The sequence below is a fragment of the Heterodontus francisci genome, chromosome 27 (genome assembly GCF_036365525.1).
Source record: "Heterodontus francisci isolate sHetFra1 chromosome 27, sHetFra1.hap1, whole genome shotgun sequence".
NCBI lineage: Eukaryota > Metazoa > Chordata > Chondrichthyes > Heterodontiformes > Heterodontidae > Heterodontus > Heterodontus francisci.
In genome coordinates, this window is record NC_090397.1 from 60,622,854 (window position 1) to 60,642,657 (window position 19,804).

Sequence of the window (19,804 nt, forward strand, 5' to 3'; positions counted from 1 at the left end):
AATTAGTGTTGAATTTGTTCTTCCAAAAACAAATCAATGCTTTTCAGCGATCTGGTTTCAGTATTGTTAGGTAATGCATTGTATTTTGAACAAAGTTTGCTGAGGTGTGCTATTAATCAGTAGCTGATTGGGTATTCAATATAAGCATTTAATTGCTGCTATTTTCAGTGCTAACAAAATATAAATGAGCATCAAAATTAAACTGTGCAGCTGAGTGAGGAAAAGGGTTTTGTTGTGTTATCTTCAGCAACACAATGAGGTACATGGATTCCAGTTCGTTGAAGATCTCTGGAAGGTCTATTAATAGCTAAACTAGTATATACAATACAGAGCATACTATTTACAGAACCCTTGTCTAGGGTGTTACATGATTACATCCTGGTATTTAGCTCATTAGCATACTGAGTTCTTAAAGGGACATCACTCATGGTGATTATACAACAATATGAAATTAAGCAGTCCAGCTTCAGCCCATGCTCTATCATCAAGGAACACTGACCAGTGAACTCTATGGGCTGAATTTTCCCAGCCCTTTGGAGACAGGCTGGGAGGAGGGGAGCCTGACCTCTTCCCGCTGCCATGGCATGTGACCTGCAGCGGGAACCTCAGCGGGGCGGCCACCTACCAGGCAGCCAATTAAGCCACTTAAGGGCCCAATTAAGGGCCATCTCCCACCTCCGCCGGCATTTTGACCACATCGGGAGGACCTGTCACCACGTGGGAAGACCGCCAGATAAACCCTGGCAGCCTTCTAGAGGGTTTCAGGGGGCCCCATAAAGGCTGCTCCATGGCACACGAAGGACCCACCCAGTGGCAATGGCCGCCCCCGCGACAGAGGTTCCACCACTGTTATACGTCACCCCTTACCCGCACCCCCCGCCATTACACCCCCGATCACCGGTGCCTGCCTGCCTGCCTGGTGCCGGATCTTTTAAAGAAACTTACTTGTTCTTTGAGGGTACCTCAGCATTGAGGTACCCTCTCCTTCATTCTGCAGCCTCAACAGTGGCCACCACTAGTGGTGGCGCTGCCAAGGTTGCTGAGCTGCCGACCCTCTGATTGGGCTGGCAGCTCTGGTTGGGGGGTGGGGGGTGCGGTGGGGTGGCGGGCCATTGTCCTCAATTGGACGGTAGCTGTGGTGATGGCCTGTTAATTAGTCACCTCCAGTAAAATGTCGCCACAGGATCCCGCCACCCACCAGTGCAGGTGGGCATCTGCTTTCAGCCCCAGTAGCAGGACTTGCTGTTCCTCGGAAAAATTCAGCCCTGTGATTCAGGGTGAAGAAAATATGGGGGAAAATTAAGCCTTTTAAAGGATAGGTATAGTAGGCTGATTCTGCAGCAGGGAGAGTGGGTTAGTTGAGAGAGTATGGACCACTGTCCTGATTGTCCATCCATTTAAATTAGTAGATAAAGCCAGTGGCTTCCTGATGGGTACGCCTTGTGATCACCACTCCTCACCAGGAGTGGCCAATTGTCTGCTTGGGAGATCTGTGCAGAGACAGGCATAATGAGTAAATGCCACACCTACTGGGGTAGAGATCAGCAAGGTTGCCTATTGAGTTCATCCATCTGTGCTGAGTTGGTTCAACTCAGTGAGCTTAGTGTCATTCTTGGCTTAGTTAGTAACACTCTCATCTCTTGAGGGTTCAAACCTCACCCCCAGAGTTTGAGCACAAAAATCAATGTTGACATTTCAGTGCAGTACTGCACTGTTGGAAGTGCCATCTTTCAGATGAAATACTCAGCTGAGGTCGTGTCTGCCATCTCAAGTGGATGTAAATGATTCCATGGCACTATTTGTAAAAGGTTAGGTCGGGTGTCCTGGTCAACAATTATCCTTCAACCAACATCACTAAAACAGCGGAGCTGGTTGTTATCACATTGCTGTTTGTGGGAGCTTGCTGTGCACAAACTGGCTGCTGCATTACAACAGTGACTACCCTTCAACAAAGTACTTCATTGGCTGTGATGTGCTTTGGGACCTGAGACTGTGAAAGGTGTTATATAAATGCATATTCTTTCTTTTATTTGTTGCTGAGGAAACAACAATGGGCCTCTTCTCTAGGGGCTGCTGAGGAACTATTAAATTGGCCATCCAAATATATTTAACAAATTTATATAAAGCCCAGAATGTCAGTCTGATTAACAGGAAAGAGATTGACTCTGTAACCCGGTGATCTACTTATTCACGACTTTGCAGAGACTTGCTCATTTTTGCTTCCTTTAATTGGACACTGAGATAGAATCTCAGAGCAGAAGATAGAGAATGTTTGTTTACTCCCAGATGAGATGCAAATTGTTTTTAATTATTTTAAAAGTAATTATAAATGTAATTGTAGCATGAACTTAATTATGATCTTGAGCACGACTAGACACATAAAGCACAGTTAATGTGAAAAACCTGCCTTCACAGTATTAATGAAAATCAATTCTGGTTTATCCCATTTAAATGCATGGTGAGTGAGTATTTTTAACTGTCGCTCGGGAGGCAGTGACTCATGCTGGGAAATGGGTCTACAGGTACTAGTGGCTTTTAGCTACCTCAAACAACTGCCCCAGATAGCTGGCTGGCTATTTGACAACATGGGACCTCACTGCCGAGCCTAAGCCTGCCCTAATTTGATGCCAAAACCTGCTAACTTCCAGCAGGAAGCACTGAATGGCAACTAAGGATTTAAGCCTTGGCCAATTTCCTCTTGGAAGCCCATTACAGCATCCCCAATGTTATCTTAAAGTAAAGTAAATTCAGGGGTATAGAACCCACAAACTTCCTGATGTGTCTACCTGAGTACTACACCAAACAAAGTATCTCATGTGTCCACCTCTGCTTTCAAATACATTTCCCGTTAAAGGATCACATCCAACCCAACCAAATTATATAGCGAGATAGAGACGGATAGACAGACAGACAACTGGATAGATAGATATAGTTAGATAGATCAATATATGGATATAGAGATAGACAAAGAGATAGATGAATTGTCCAAGTATTAAGTAGGCCTTGACAAGGGAAAATTGACATTCCCCTGACTTATCTCATTCCTGGAACTGTTCCATGAACAGTATCAATGAAGATCAAGGGGATATCCATCAGCTAGATCATCCCAATCTTCTGGCCGGCCGTGTTGTTCAGAAAAAAAAAGAATGAGGACTATATCAATTTCTAGGAACAGAAGAAGGACATAAGGCCTAACACATAGGTTAACCCCAACCTACCCACCTTTTCACCTATCCGTCACTGAATACAAATCTAATAGCCTCTGAAGCCTTCTATAAAGGGCCATTTGCTGCTATCATGTTCCTGGTAGATAGCATCACATATTGGAGGTTTCAGTATTAGTTTTTCCAGCTATTATTTGGAATGGCGGGATAATCTCTAGGAAAGCGTGCCTGAGTTTTCCATATGTATTCTTGGTGGGTGAGACTCCCATTAGCAGTGCAAAGCCAGGAAATTGCCCCTAAACTGTCCACTTCAATGAGACTCCCTGGAAACATAAATTTCAGGAAGAATAAACATAACTATGTACTGCAGCGTACCAGCCGAACAAAATATTAGTATTTTCCATTAAACAGAAGTACATAGAATTTACAGTCAGAGTAGATGTTGAGATAATGGACCGAACTTTTGAGCCCTGCCAATGTTGAGAACGGTGACGAACGAAGCCTGAAAGTTATGAAGTCAGTCGACGTGCCAGCTTCCTGATCCCATTCCCGACGTCGGCTATGAGGCAGGCAGGCAATTAGGCTTGTTAAGTGCCTTGTTAAGCAGGGTTTAAGGAGGCTGACTGGTATTTTCTGGTTGGCTTCCATTCTCCTAACACAACAATTGGCAGATCAACTGCCCAGAAGCAGACACCCTGTGGCAGGCTGGGGGTGCCAGCAAAATTCCAACAAGTGACTGTTTCCACCTGGGGGCGTGTTCAGAATCTGGAAACAGTCCCGGCTCCTTTTCTCCCTCCCCCGAGGCGAAAATTCAACCCGATGTTTCCCCTCGTGAGGGAATCTAGATTGAGAGGGGCATGGTTTCAGAATAAGGGATCACCCATTTAAGATGGAAAAGAGGAGGAATTCCTTCTCTCAGAGGTTCATGAATCTTTGGAATTCTCTACCCCAGAGGCCTGTGGAGGCTGAGATATTGAATATATTCAAGGCTGAGAAAGACAGATTTTTGAACTATAGAGGAGTCCAGGGTTATGGGGAACAGACAGGAAAGTGGAGTTGAGGCCAAGATCGGATCAGTCATGATTTCATTGAATGGTGGAGCAGTCTCGAGGTGCTGTATAGCCTACTCCTGCTCCTGGTTCTTATGTTCTAATGTTATGATGTCTGCTCTCTTCCAATTCTGACCTTAAGCACATCCCTTATCTTAATCGCTCCAATATTGGTAGCCATACTTTCAGCTACCTAGGCCCTAAGCTCTGTAATTCCCTCCCTAAACCACTCCACCTCCCTGCCTCTCTCTCCTCCTCTATGACACTCTGCAAAACCTACCTCTTCGACCAAACCTTTGGTTATGTGTTCTAATATCTCCTATTTCATTTGATAATGCTGTTGTGAAGTACCTTGGGACATTTTACTACATTAAAGTTGCAATATAAATGCAGGTTGTTGTTGTTTTTTGTTAAATACGCCTATGCTATTCACCTCAACCACTCCTTGTGGTAGCAAGTTCCACAGTCCCACCACTCTCCGTGTAAAGAAATTACAGGGGGATATTGATACAAACAGCTTACTTCTTTCTTCCCAGGCACAAGTGCTTTATTGTACTGCAAGCTTCAGGGTACGAGTCTCAAATCTTCAAGTCTAGCCATGACATAAAGTATATTTCTGCAGCTGCTCGACTGAGTAAAGCAAAAGTGACGTATTAATGTCACATTTACCCCTCAAGCTGTGAAACAGGATCAATGCCAGTAATTAAAGTGCCCTGTTGTGAGCTATGAGCTGACATAGCCACTTGTATCATGGTTAATAGACCATAGAACATATGTGAATTATACATTCACTGAGTCTGCTGGTGAACTGTGGACTTCATTCTAGCTGAAATCTGTAGAACAATAATCCAACCAAAAGGAAAGGAATGAATCAGGAAGGAGATCTTCAATTCTTCTTTTTCTAAATGATGCCTGTGAACGTTGTGCTAACACTGAGTTTTGTTTAATCAATTAATTTATTTAATAAGACAATCCATTTTTGAGAGGACCCTCCCTACCCAGAGATTCAAGGGGGAAAGACTTAAGACCTTAAAATTAGCATTAGGCCATTTGGAGGTGATGTCAGGAAGCAGTTTTTCACACAAAGGGTAGTGGAAATCTGGAACACTCTTGTCCAAAATGCTGTGGAGTCTCAGGTGGGGTGAGGGAAGTGTTGGGCGGGGATGGGGTAGTGGGGTGATGGTGGGGCATTGCGGGGGGATTGGGTCAATTGAAAATTTCAAAACTGAGATTGATAGAGTCTTGTTAGGCAAGGGCATTGAGAGTTACAGGGGCAAGGCGAGTAGCGGAATTAAAATTAAAAAGACTTGCATTTATATAGCGCCTCTCACTGTGTCAGCATGTCCCAAAATGCTTTACAGCCAATGAAGTACTTCCGAATTGTAGTCACTGGTGTACTGTAGGAAACACGGCAGCCAATTTGTGCACAGCAAGCTCCCACAAACAGCAATGTGATAAGGTCTACATAAACTGTTCTTTTATGATGTTGATTGAGGGATAAATATTGTCCAGGACACCAGGGAGAACTCCCCTGCTCTTCTTTGAAATAGTGCCATGAGATTTTTATGTTTACCTGAGAGGGTGGGTGGGATCCCAATTTAACATGTCATCTCAAAGGCAGCACCTCCAACAGGGGAGACGGTGGTCTAGTGGTAACGTCACTGAACTAATTCTGATGTCCAGACCAAAGCCCTGGGGGCACTGGTTTAAATCCCACCATAGCAGCTGATGGAATTTAAGTTCAATTAATTATCGAATTGAAAGCTAGTCTCAGTAATGGTGTCAGGCAGCTATCATTGATTGTTATAAAAACCCATCTGGTTTGCTAATGTCCTTTAGGGAAGGAAATCTGCTGTCCTTACCTGGTCTGGCCTACATGTGACTCCAGACCCACAGCAACGTGGCTGACTCTTAAGTGCTCTCTGCAATGGCCTAGTAAGCCATTCGGTTGTCAAGGGATGTTAGGAATGGGCAACAAATGCAGGTTTTGCCAGTGATGACCACATCCCATGAAAGAATGAGAAAAAAACAGTGCAGCACTCTCCTCTGCACAGTTGTGATGCTTTGTTCATTACACATTGTCATAAATATAAAACAATGTTGAAAAATATAACAACAAAAATATATAGGTGTTTCTGGCCTATGGGAGGAAGCCAGGGATCTGCAACCAGCTGCCAATCTCCAGAGGCATATTTACAGTCTAATTGACATCAACATGGTTCTATTCAAAGGAATTAAATTGTATGGTCTCAAAGGAACGTGTGCCACCTTTGAGGCAGAGTAATACATTGTACATTGCACAACATGCCTATTTTTCTAAAATAATGCCCCAAAAATTCCTGTAGTCAACAAACGGTGCGCGCTGTTAGTTGGACTTACCCTTGCCAATTCAATGTTGACGATATCATGCTCTGCAAGTTGGTGGAGCTGCGAGATGAAAATGGCACAGTGCCCTCAATGGGAGTGAACAGGGCAGGCACCTGTGACCTTCCTTAACCAAGCAGATTGAAGCATTGTGAGATTAACAGCATAAGAATTGAGAGAGAAGTGTAATTTAGAGTGGGTGAATTCAATGCCAATTCAGGTACAGGAAAAGAAGTAAAGAGATGAAAAGAAAGATTGGATTAAGAGAGAAAGAAAACAAGAAGGAGAAAGTTAAAGAATTTTTTTTTGAAAATTAAATCTCTAACAACAATTGAAACCCTGAAGGAATGAAACTCGACGCTTATAATAGTTACTTTTCAATGCCAGAGAGGTTGACTGCCAGTAATTAACCCATACCATGTTGTCAAAAAAGTTCTCAGGCTTGAAATAATGTGACTTCTGTGGTGAGTTTATCATGCAAACACAGAAACTTCACATCTCTCAATGTGTTTGAATGGGGAGCCAGACAGCGAGATTCTGTTTTTTGCAAAGCTAATGCCGGTGCAGTGCATTTCCAAAAGCAATTTCTCGACTTCCACGTTTAATCACAGAACTGTGCTCACCTGAGTTTGCTGAGGAATTTGCACATAAATAACAGGGAGCACTGTTAGCCTCACTGTTATTTTGACAGCAAACTTTGAGCCATTGGGTCCTATGAACAGGTGCTATCATAGAATAAAAGAATGGTTACAGTGAAGAAGAAAGCCATTTGACCCATTGTATCTGTGCTGGCTCTCTGTAAGAGCAACTCAGCTAGTCCCATTGTCCCACCCTTTCCCCGTAGCCCTGCAAGTCTTTCCTCTTCAGATAATTATCCAATTCCCTTTTGAAAGCCATGATTGAACCTGCCTCCACCACACTCTCAGACAGTGCATTCCAGATCCTAATCACTCGCTGCGTGAAAAAAGTTTTTTCTCATGTCGCCATTCACCTGAAATCAGTGTCCTCTGGTTCTCGACCCTTCCACCAATGGGTACAGTTTCTCCATATCTACTCTGTCTAGACACCTCATGCTTTTGAACACATCTATCAAATCTCCTCTCAACCTTCTCTTCCCTAAGCAGAACAACCCCAGCTTCTTCAATCCGTCTACGTAGCTGAAGTCCCTCACCCCTGGAACCTATACAAAGTAAAACGTGTCCTTTGCTGGTGAGCTATTGTACCCCTTCTGCAAGCCTACTAAGGATTGCAGTTGAAACAGCAAGTGGGTTCTACAGCTTCAAATAGTGACAGAGAAAAGAAAGGACTTGCAATTATATGACCTCAGGACATCCCAAAGCTCTTTACAGCCAATTAAGTACTTTCTTCAAACTGTTGTCCCTGTTGTAATCTAGATAACATGGCAGCCAACTTGCGCACAGCAAGGTCCCATAAACAGCAATGTGATAATGAGTAGATAATCTGCAAACATTGACAAACTCCTCGGGATCTCCTGTAAACACTGACCCACCCTGGGGATCTCCTGTGAACCAATGATCCACTCTTGGGATCTCCTGTGAATACTGATCCACTCTTGGGATCTCCTGTGAAACAATGCTCCACTCTTGGGATCTCCTGTGAACACTAAGCCACACCCAAGGATCTTTTCTGAACACTGACCCACCCAGGGATCTTTTCTGAACACTGACCCACCCAAGGATCTTTTCTGAACACTGACCCACCCAGGGATCTTTTCTGAACACTGACCCACTCCTGAGTTCTCCTGTGAACATTTTCACACTTGTAGGGATCTCCTACAACCGTTGACTAACTTCTAAGGCTCTCCAACAAGCAATGACCCAGTGCTGGCTCCTGGAAAGTCAGGCACATTCCTGGAAACCTCTCAGGAACAGTAACATTGTCATGAAGACCCTCTGAAAATATTGACAGTCCTGGGAGACCCTGCAAAAATTGACACACTCATGGAGACTCCTTAAAAAGATTAACACTTCCAGTGGCCTCCTGCAATCATTGACACCTGTGGAGACCCTACAATCATTGAAACACTTCTGGGGAAATCCTGCAATTATTGACAGATTTCCAGGGACTCTACCCTAACGATTGAAAAGCAGCAATAGCTACGAAACGTGAGCATTGCTATTACTGCAGGAAATCTTGCTATAGTAGTTTTCAGTGACATAAATAGCATGCTAGTAAATCAACAAATGCAGAAATAAAATGGAATTCAGGATTTCTGAGACACTGTTTGTGCCTCAGATGGAGAAAATCAGACGACTATTCCCCACAACCTTGCCACCCCTGGTTCCTGTGAACCTCAGCTTGAAGACCACTGCTAATAGAATAAATAAATAACAGAAAGCGGAAAATCAAGAACCGAGAGAGGGCCTCTGGGAGTCCGGAACTATCATTGACGGCACTTCTTTGTAGAATTGAATCAATATCTAAATGAAGTGTTTCCCAGGTCAAAAGAGGCAACAGAACAAATATGGAAACAAACTATGGAAAAGCCAGAAATATTTACCCACAGGCACACTCAGAAGCAGGTCTGCACGGTTGTGTGTCAGGTCACAGATTTACAAAGCAATCGGCAGCTAGATTTTAATAGATAGAAATGAAAGTTTGGGGAAAAGACATGTGTTTATATTGTACTCCATTGCTTGTCTCAAAAACATTGCCATATAAACATACGAATTAGGAACAGGGGTAAGCCACTCATCCCCTCGAGCCTGCTCTGCCATTCAATAAGATCATGGCTGATCTGATCGTAACCTCAACTCCACATTCCTGCCTACCCCCGATAACCTTGCTTGTCAAGAATATATCTACCTCTGTCTTAAAAATATTTTAACTCTGCTTCCACTGCCTTGTGAGGAAGAGAGTTCCAAAGACTCACAATCCTCTGGGGGGAAAAAAATCTCATCTCTGTCTTAAATGGGCAACCCCTTATTTTTAAACAGTGACTCCCTGGTTCTAGATTCTCCCACAAGGGGAAACATCCCTTCCATGTCCACCCTGTGAAGACCCCTCAGGATCTTATATATTTCAATCAAGTTGCCTCTTACTCTTCTAAACTCTAGCAGATACAAGCCTGGTCTGTCCAAACTTGCATCTATTACCTAAATATTTACAGCACAAGTAAAAGGACATTTGGCTCAACAGGTCCATGACAGTGTTTATGCTCCACATGAAACTCTTCCCACAGATTTTGTGCACAGGAAGATCAACAGCAATTAGATGAGCGTCTGGTAAATTTGCTTTTTGGTTTGGTGGTGTTGGTTGAAGGAAGAAGGTTGGTCAAAGCACCGGAAGAACTCTTCTTTGAATATTGTCATGTGATCTTTAACAGCCACTGAACCACTAGAACAGGGAGACAGAGCCCAGTCTCATCCCAAGGATGGCACCTCTGACAGTGCAGCACTCCCTAGATGGACCAATGGCTGTCAAAGCTTTCAACCATTGGGAGTTTTCCTAGCTTCATGTCTAGTTCTGTTGTAGATTATTTGCTAGAGATTGATTTCCATGATTAGTCAGCAACTTGTAAGACTCTTAAAAAGGGGGTCTCACTTCCCTCTAAGGTCTTGATCCCGTACTGAGTATCAATCGCACGAAACAGACTTTGGATACAATTTCCACTTCATGTGGAACACCTTTATTAACTCACCAAGTAATAGTATATACTTACAACACCGGTTGCTTAGTAGACCCATGTACAGGAGCGCATTCCCAGGTGGTGAGGTCCACTGAACGACTTCTCCCGCATGACTTCCTGTGACTAACCAAGTCACACTTCCCAGCTGCAGCAATAATGTCCTTATGAGCTGTGGCTTTATACGCCTTTCTGACCCTGTCTCCTTGACGTATAAGGTAATGTTTTGGATTGGGTCATCTGATTGGGTTTCAGTGCCTTATTAATCCCACCCTGGCTGTGCAAGACCACCTGCAAGTGATCATAACCTGCTGTCAGCAAGGGGGGGTCTTAGGTGCATACCACCCATGGATGTGATACCTGCATCTTGACTAGGCAAGAAGGAAACAATTCACTCATATTTCAAAAGGCCATTATCCATGAGATTGGTTGTAGACAGGCTGTTTGATGTTGTAACAGCCCCCAGGCTACCAGATCAGTGGCAGGTCCTGACTTATCTGTCTGTGTGTGTGTATGTGAGGGGGGGGGGGGGGGGGTCCTTGTTCAGTTACATTGTCTTTTATTTTTAAAAAGTCCAATATGAACCCCAGTGATGACATCTTCAGTCAGAATTAATTCTTCCCTTCGTCCCGATGTCCTCCGTCTCCATATTCTTATCATATGGCGAGTCCCACACGTTGGTTCACACCACAACTGGTTCCATTCTACTTATGAACAGAAATGCCTCACAGCATAATCCAAATGCCTTACAAACTCCATTATTGTAGAATCATGTGACTACCAGGATAGCAGAAGGTGAACTAACAATTCCTATGTTGTGAATGGAGTTATATGCCACAAGCACTGACTCAGCCAATACTGCCACCGACTGAGCCACACCACAGAAAAGGAACAATTAGCAGGATTATGGTATAGGTGACAGCCTATTCTAGTGCAAGATGGAACTAAAGCAATGCTGCATGCAGTGATTTTCACAAAGCATTTAGAGGATGAGTGGCTCTTCACAGGGTTGATGAGATTCCCTATTTCTTTGGAACAGCAACCAGCTTGAAATGCAAAAGAAAGAACAGGCATTTTTCATTCATATCAAGCCTTCGTACATCTCTCAGAAAGATCTCATGGAGCTTCATGTACAAAGAATCACATAGGACCAAAAACTGAAATGAAACACATCAAAATGATGGAGGTTACCTGTGAAAATGGACTGCGTTTCTGCTACAGTACACTTGCATTTTCAAGATAAAATGACATTGTAAAAGGAGTTTCAGAGGCTGTTCATCATTCTGCATATGTATTAAAAGATATGAAACTTTTCACTATGCTTTCATGATATAGGTTTATGGATTATGATCACTTTGCTAGATATATTATACGTTCATTATGTATAACTTCACAGTAAAACGTATTCAGACGACAGACAGGCAAAGACAGCAAAGTAAGTTAACGGAGTCTTTTTTAGGTTTCCCCTGCAAAAATAAACATGTTCATCAACCTGCGAGACTACTGTTTTTACAGGTCATGTGAGAATGTGCTTTAATGCCTGCACTTTGGACCATCTAATGGAGTGGCAGAGCTGAACATAATCAACAGCGTCCATTAAAAGCATCAAGCAGCCATTTAATCCTCTGCCACTGAACGCGGGAGCCCAGTGCACCTGTTTAAGCTAACATCCGTCGTGGAAGAGAAGCTGCTACTACTCTGGCCAACACATGACTCCAGTCCCAATCTCAAAGTGCCATCAGTTATGAATATATTCCAATTTTTCCAGTGAAGATGGTATTGATGACATGATAACATAAGGTCTAAGAGGAACCCAGAGTTGTCTCTGCAGGCATAGCTTGAAAATACATTGCTGCCACTTACCAGGAGATACCAGTCCAACGCGATCCTATTGCCATTTTGGTGGGGTTTTTCAGGCTGGCTTCACTCCCAGAACAGCCTGCTATAGATGTGGGATGCTGTATTTGATATCAGAATAGTTAATGTTTCATCAGATCTTCTTCTCAATCAATCTCAGGATTACTCCCTGTGCCACGTGCTAGTGAGGGTAGGAATAGGAGGCAAATGAATACATGGCTGAAGAGCTGGTGTAGGCAGGAGGGCTTCAGCTGCTTGGATCATTGGGATCTCTTCTGGTGCAGAGGTGACCTGTACAAGAAGGACAGGTTGCATCTGAACTGGAAGGGGACCAATATCCTTGCGGGGAGGTTTGCTAGCACTACTCGGGAGGGTTGAAACTAGTCTTGCAGAGGGGTGGGACCCAAAGTAGTAGTCTCTCAGATGAGATAGTTGAGGCAAATGTAGAGGTTAAAGCAAGCAAGTCCAGTAGGCAGGCCAGGCAGGGGCAGGACAGGGAGCGTGGAAGGTCTGGCAGGCTAAACTGCATTTACTTTAATGCAAGACGCCTTACAGGTAAGGCAGATGAACTCAGAGCATGGATCAGTACATGGGATTGTGATATTATTGCTATTACGGAAACGTGGTTGAGGGATGGGCAGGACTGGCAGAGGAGGGGGAGTTGCGCTATTGATTAGGGAGGACATTACGGCAGTACTTAGAAAGGATATCCCGGGGGGAATGTCCAGCGAGGCCATATGGGTAGAACTTAGAAATAAGAAAGGGGTGATCAATTTGGTGGGATTATACTGTAGGCCCCCCAATAGTCAGAGGGAAGTGGAGGAGCATATATGTAGGGAAATCACAGATAGGTATAGGAATTATAGGGTTGTAATAGTAGGTGATTTTAACTTCCCTAATATTGACTGGGACTGCCTTAGTGCTCAGGGATCAGATGGGGAAGAATTTGTTAAGTGTGCCCAGGATAGTTTTCTGAAGCAGTATGTGGATGGCCCGACTAGAGAAGGGGCTACACGCGACCTCTTCTTAGGAAATGAGGATGGGCAGGTGGTTGATGTGTCAGTCGGGAAGCACTTTGGGACCAGTAACCATAACTCTATTAGCTTCAAGATAGTTATGGAAAAGGATGGGACTGGTCCTCAGGGAGAGAGTAGGTCCCCTTAAGGATCAGTGTTGCAATCTTTGTGTGGAGCCACAGGAAATGGGCGAGGTCTTAAATGAATATTTCTCGTCCGTATTTACCGTGGAGAAGGTCATGGAAGCTAGTGAGTTCAAGGGAGGGAACACCGATATCCTGGAGCATATCAACATTACAAAGGAGGAGGTGTTGGAGGTTTTGAAGCACATTAAGGTGGATAAATCCCCAGGGCCTGACCAGGTGTATCCTAGGATGCTATGGGAAGCAAAGGAGGAGATTGCTGGGGCCCTGGTAGAGATTTTTGTATCATCGTTAGCCACAGGTGAGGAACCGGAAGACTGGAGGATAGCTAATGTTGTGCCTTTATTTAAGAAGGGCAGCAGGGATAAGCCAGGGAACTTACAGGCCGGTGAGCCTTACATCAGTGGTGGGAAAATTATTGGAAGGGATTCTGAGAGACAGGATTTATATGCATCTGGAAAGGCATGGTCTGATTAGGGATAGTCAGCATGGCTTTGTGCGTGGGAATTGTCTCACGAATTTGATTGAGTTTTTCGAGGAGGTGACCAAGAGGATTGACGAGGGCAGGGCGATGGACGTTGTCTACATGGACTTTAGCAAGGCCTTTGACAAGGTTCCGCATGGAGGGCTGGTCCAGAAGATTCGAACACATGGGATCCAGGGTGAACTGGCAAATTGGATACAAAATTGGCTTGGTGATAGGAGGCAGAGGGTGGTAGTGGAGGGTTGTTTTTCAGATTGGAGGCCGGTGACCAGTGGTGTGCTGCAGGGATCAGTGCTGGGCCCTCTGTTGTTTGTCATATATATTAATGACTTGGATGTGAATGTAAGGGGCATGATTAGTAAGTTTGCAGATGACACCAAAATTGGTGGTATAGTGGACAGTGAAGAAGGTTGTCTAAGGTTACAACAGGATATAGATCAACTGGGAAAGTAGGCAAGGGATTGGCAAATGGAATTTAATGCAGACAGGTGTGAAGTGATGTATTTTGGGAAGTTAAACCAGGGCAGGACATATACAGTGAATGGCAGGGCCCTGGGGAGTGTTGTTGAGCAGAGAGACCTTTGGGTGCAAGTACATAGTTCCCTGAAAGTGGCAACACAGGTAGACAGGGTGGTGAAGAAGGCATATGGCATGCTTGCCTTCATTGGCCGAGGCATTGAGTACAAGAGTTGGGACGTCATGTTACAGCTGTACATGAAGTTGGTTAGGCTGCATTTGGAGTACTGTATGCAGTTCTGGTCACCGGGCTACAGGAAAGATGTGATTAAGCTAGAGAGGGTGCAGAAAAGATTCACAAGGATATTGCCTGGTTTGGAGGGCTTGAGTTATAAAGAGAGATTGGATAGGCTGGGTCTGTTTTCCCTGGAGCGAAGGAGGCTGAAAGGGGACATGATAGAGGTATATAAAATTATGAGAGGCATAGATAGGGTCGATAGCCAGAGTCAGTTTTCCCATGGTAGAGGTGACTAAAACTAGAGGGCATAGATTTAAGGTGAGAGGGAGGAGGTTTAAAGGGGATCAAAGGGGTAAATTTTTCACACAAAGAATAGTGGATATCTGGAATGAGCTGCCAGAGGAGGTGGTGGAGGCAGGAATAGTAGCGACATTTAAGAGGCATCTGGACAGGTACTTGAATGAGCAAGGCATAGAGGGATATGGAATTATTGCATGCAGATGGGATTAGTACAGATAGGCATTATGGTCGGCATGGACGCTGTGGGCTGAAGGGCCTGTTTCTATGCTGTACGACTCTATGACTCTATAATCTTAGGCAATCCCTCGGGAACGAGGATGACTTTCTTCCACTCCAAGATTGTGAATCCTTAGGTGACTGAATAGTCCAATCCTGAAATTCCAGATCCCCAAGTTCATTTTGAGGGAGTGGAAGATGCTTGTGCACGGGTTCTTTTAATATGGGATGGCCGTTGCATACCAACAGCCACACGGTCCAAGCGAAGCAAGGTCTTTGTCCAATGGCAGGGATGGCTGAGACGATTGGAGACCAGGCATGGTTCATCAGATATTGACTACAACTCGTCATTCCAACAAGGTTCTTGCAAAACTGGCTTAAAAATACCCTTCAAAGTTATTATTAAAAGAAAGAAGGACTTGCATTTATGTAGCATCTTTCACAACCAGTGAAGTAGTTTTGAAGTGTTGTCACTGTTGCAAAGTCGGAAACGTGGCAGCCAATTTGCACACAGCAAGATCCCACAAACTGCAATGTGATAATGACCAGATAATCTGTTTTTGCAATGTTGATTGAGGAATAAATATTGTCCAGGACACTCCCCTGTTCTTTTTCAGAATAGTGCCATGGGACCTTTTCCATCCATCTGAGAAGGCTGATGGAGCTTTGGTTTAGCAACTCGTCTGAAAGACAGCATCTCTGACAGTGGAGCACTTTCTCAGTACTGCACTGGAGTTTCAGCTTTTGAATTTTGCACTCAAATTCTGGAGTGGGATTTTGAACCCACAAACTTCTGACTCAGAGGCAGGAGCACTACAAACTGAGCAATATGTGACAAAGGCAGTTGGCAATGCAATAGCAAAACATGAGTTCAGTGTCAGACTGACTCAGTGGTATCACTCTTGCCGTTGTGTAAGTAGGGGTCATAGGTTCAATCTCCACTGCAGGAATATGAGCTAGACTGACTATCAGTGGAGCACTCTGGGAGTTCTAGCTGGCAGGGGTGTCCCAGATGAGATGTTAACCTGAGATCCCATTTGCTTGTTCAGGTGAATGCAAAAGATTCCATGGCACAAGTTGAAGAGCAGGGGTGTACTCCTGGTGACCTGGTCAATACTTACCACACAACCACGATCACCAGATTAGTTTGGCTACTCGTTTATCTCACTGCCATTCATGAGACCTTGCTGTGTGAAAATTGACTGCCATATTTGTCTACACAACAGTTTGATTATGCCTCAAAAGTAATTCATTGGTTGTGAAGTTCTTTCAGATGTCCCAAGGATTTGAACAATACTGTATAAGTATAAATTTGGAGTTTCATTATGAAAGTTTCAGAAGCTGTAATGGAAAAGTTGGAGCACGTCCCTAAAATGTGAGTTCAATTATGACAGGATTTTAGGGTTAAATTGACCGGTTCAGTTGTTTAAGACAATGGCTTTTCACTTCACCCTTCAAATCTAACCCAGACCCTCTCTGTCGGCTGGCTGTAAGGATGCTAATGGTGGGCAATCTTAACACAGTCACTGACAACACAAAACTGCTCCTAGTCTGGTGCTCTCATTCAGAGAGGCCTGAAGATGATAATTATGGGAATTAGAAAATGTATGGTGTGGCAGCTCTTCTGTGGGACAGGCTGAGGAACACTGCTGGACAGAGTTGAGGGAGTTCTACATTGCATCTACATCTGCCATAGCTGACTTAGGAGTGCGTGATGCCATCCCAGAGCCCTGGAATGGGAGAAGTATTCCATTTCTTGGTTCTGAGCACAGAATTCAAACGCATAAAGCAAGGGATCACTATTAGGTCATTAGATCATTAGCTGTTGCATTTAGTTAATGGTATCATTGAGCAAATTCAGATTTCAACCACAGCCAATCAGTCTGACAGTGTGACATTATCCCTTTATGATATACCACTGGTAGAGGGAGATAGAACAAGGACAAATGGGACCTTCGACGACTGCAGAGTTTCTTGGCTTCAACCCAAACATATGCTACAGTTAGACAAGAAAAATAAATTGCAAATCGCTGGGTGGTGTGATTCATACCCAAGATCTGACAGATTAGAAAGTAATGAAAATACCAAAATAAAACAATGCTCTACGCAAGATTAATGCAAGCAGGAGATCATAGCTTGCCTCTGCTGTAACAGAACGTTCTGTCCGACTCCTGACCTACAGTACCTCGAGAACTTAAAGGCAATAAAGGGATTGGCATTGCGAGTTTGCTAACCAGAGCTGGATTACAGAATATAGATCAAACAGAAAAAAAGACACGAAACAGAAATATAACAGACTGACAGGAGCTCGCACTCAAATTTTAAAATGAACCGTGCCATATTGTTAACCCTTAGACTGCTGGTAGATGCAAGGAAACGATCAATGCATTGAGTGGCATGTTTTTAGCTCACAGGTGGTGACATTGAAATGGACACTAGTAAGAGTTAAGATCACATAACAAGCACATAAGCAGCAATTCAAAACTAATGATTTTATATAATGTATCAACAGCAAAATACTGCGAATGCTGGAAATCTGAAATAAAATCAGAAAATGCTGGAAATACTTAGCAGGTCTGGCAGCCTCAGTGGAGAGAGAAACAGAGTTAACATTTGAGGTTGATGACCTTTTCTTATAAAAGATTTTATATACCTTACCCCTTTATCATAGAATCATAGAGTTTTACAGCACAGGAACAGGCCCTTTGGCCCAACGCAGCTGCGCCAACCATCAAGCACCCGTCCTAACTAATCCCATATCCGCGCACTTGGCCTGTAGCCTTGTATGTTATTTCATTTCAGGTGTTCATCTAAACACTTCTTGAATGTCGTGAGTGTTTCTGCCTCTACCACCTCTTCAGGCAGTGTGTTCCAGATTCCAACCACCCTCGGGGTGAAAAAAATTCTCATCAACTCCCCTCTAAACCTTCTGCCCCTTACCTTAAATCCATGCCCCCTAGTTATTGGCCTCTCCACTAAGGGAAAAAGTTTCTTCCTATCTATCCTAACAATGCCCCTCATAATTTTGTACACCTCAATCATGTCCCCCCTCAGCCTTCTCCACTCCAAGGAAAACAACCCCAGCCTATCCAATCTGTCTTCATAACTGAAATGCTCCAGCCAGGCAACATCTTGGTGAATCTCCTCTGCACCCTCTCCATTGCAATCACATCCTTCCTATAGTGTGGCGACCAGAACTGTACACTGTACTCCAGCTGTGGCCTAACCAGCGTTTTACACAGCTCCAACATAACCTCCCTGCTCATATTCTATGCCTCAGCTAATAAAGGCAAGTATCCTGTATGCCTTCCTAACCACCTTATCGACCTGTGCTGCTGCCTTCAGTGATCTATGAACAAGCACCCCAAGGTCCCTCTGACCCTCTGTACTCCCTCGGGTCCTACCATCCATGGTACATTGGCTTGTTAGACCTCCCAAAGTGCATCACCTCACACTTCTCAGAATTAAACTCCATTTGCCACTGCTCCGCCCATCTTACCAGCCCATCTATGTCGTCCTGTAGTCTAAGGCTTTCCTCCTCACTATTTATGACACCACCAATTTTCGTGTTGTCTGCGAACTTACTGATCATACCTCCTATATTCACATCTAAATCATTAATGTACACTACAAACAGTAAGGGTCCCAGCACTGATCCCTGCAGTACCCCACTGGTCACAGGACTCCATTCACAAAAACAACCCTCTACCATCACCCTCTGCCTCCTGCCACGAATGCAATTTTGAATCCAATTTGCCAAATTACCCTGGATCCCATGGGCTTTTACTTTCTTAACGAATCTTCCATGCAGGCCCTTATCAAAAGCTTTACTGAAGTCCATGTAGACTACATCAACTGCTTTACCCTCATGTACACATCTAGTTACCGCCTCGAAATATTCAATCAAGTTAGTTAGACATGATCTCCCCTGACAAAGCCATGCTGACTATCCCTGATTAATCCCTGCCTCTTCAAGTGGAGATTAATCCTGTCCCTCAGAATTTTTCCAATAATTTCCCTACCACTGACTCACCGGCCTACAATTACCTGGTTTATCCCTGCTACCCTTCTTGAATAATGGTACCACATTCGCTGTCCTCCAATCCTCTGGTACCTCTCCTATGGCCAGAGAGAATCTGAAAATCTGTGTCAGAGCCCCCGGTATCTCCTCCCTTGCCTCACATAGCAGCCTGGGATACATCTCATCTGGGCCTGGGAATTTATCCACCTTTAAGCCCGCTAATACAGCCAATACTTCCTCCTTTACAATGCTAATTTGATCAAGTATGTCACAATTCCCCTCCCTGATCACTACACCTACATCGTCCCTCTCCACAGTGAACACAGGTGAAAAGTAATCATTCAAAACCTCCCCTATGTCCTCCGGCTTCACACACAGATTGCCTCTATGATCCCTAATGGGACCCACTTTTTCCCTGGTTATCCTCTTGCCCCTAACATACTTATAAAACACCTTGGGATTTTCCTTTATCTTGTCTGCCAGTGATTTTTCATGCCCCCTCTTTGCTCTCCTAATTACTTTTTTAAGTACTCCCCTACACTTTCTATACTCCTCTAGGGCCTCCGCTGTTTTCAACACTCTGAATCTGCCATACGCCTCCTTTTTTTTCCTTATCCAATCCTCTTTATCTCTTGACATCCAGGGTTTCCTTGACCTGTTGGTCCTACTCTTCACCTTTACAGGAACATGCTGCACCTGAACCCTCAGAATTTCCCTCCTAAATGACTCCCACTGTTCTGATGTAGACTTTCCTATAAGGAGCTGCTCCCAGTTCACTTTGGCCAGATCCTGTTTTATCATATTGAAATCTGCCTTCCCCCAATTCAGTACTCTTATTTCCGATCCATCT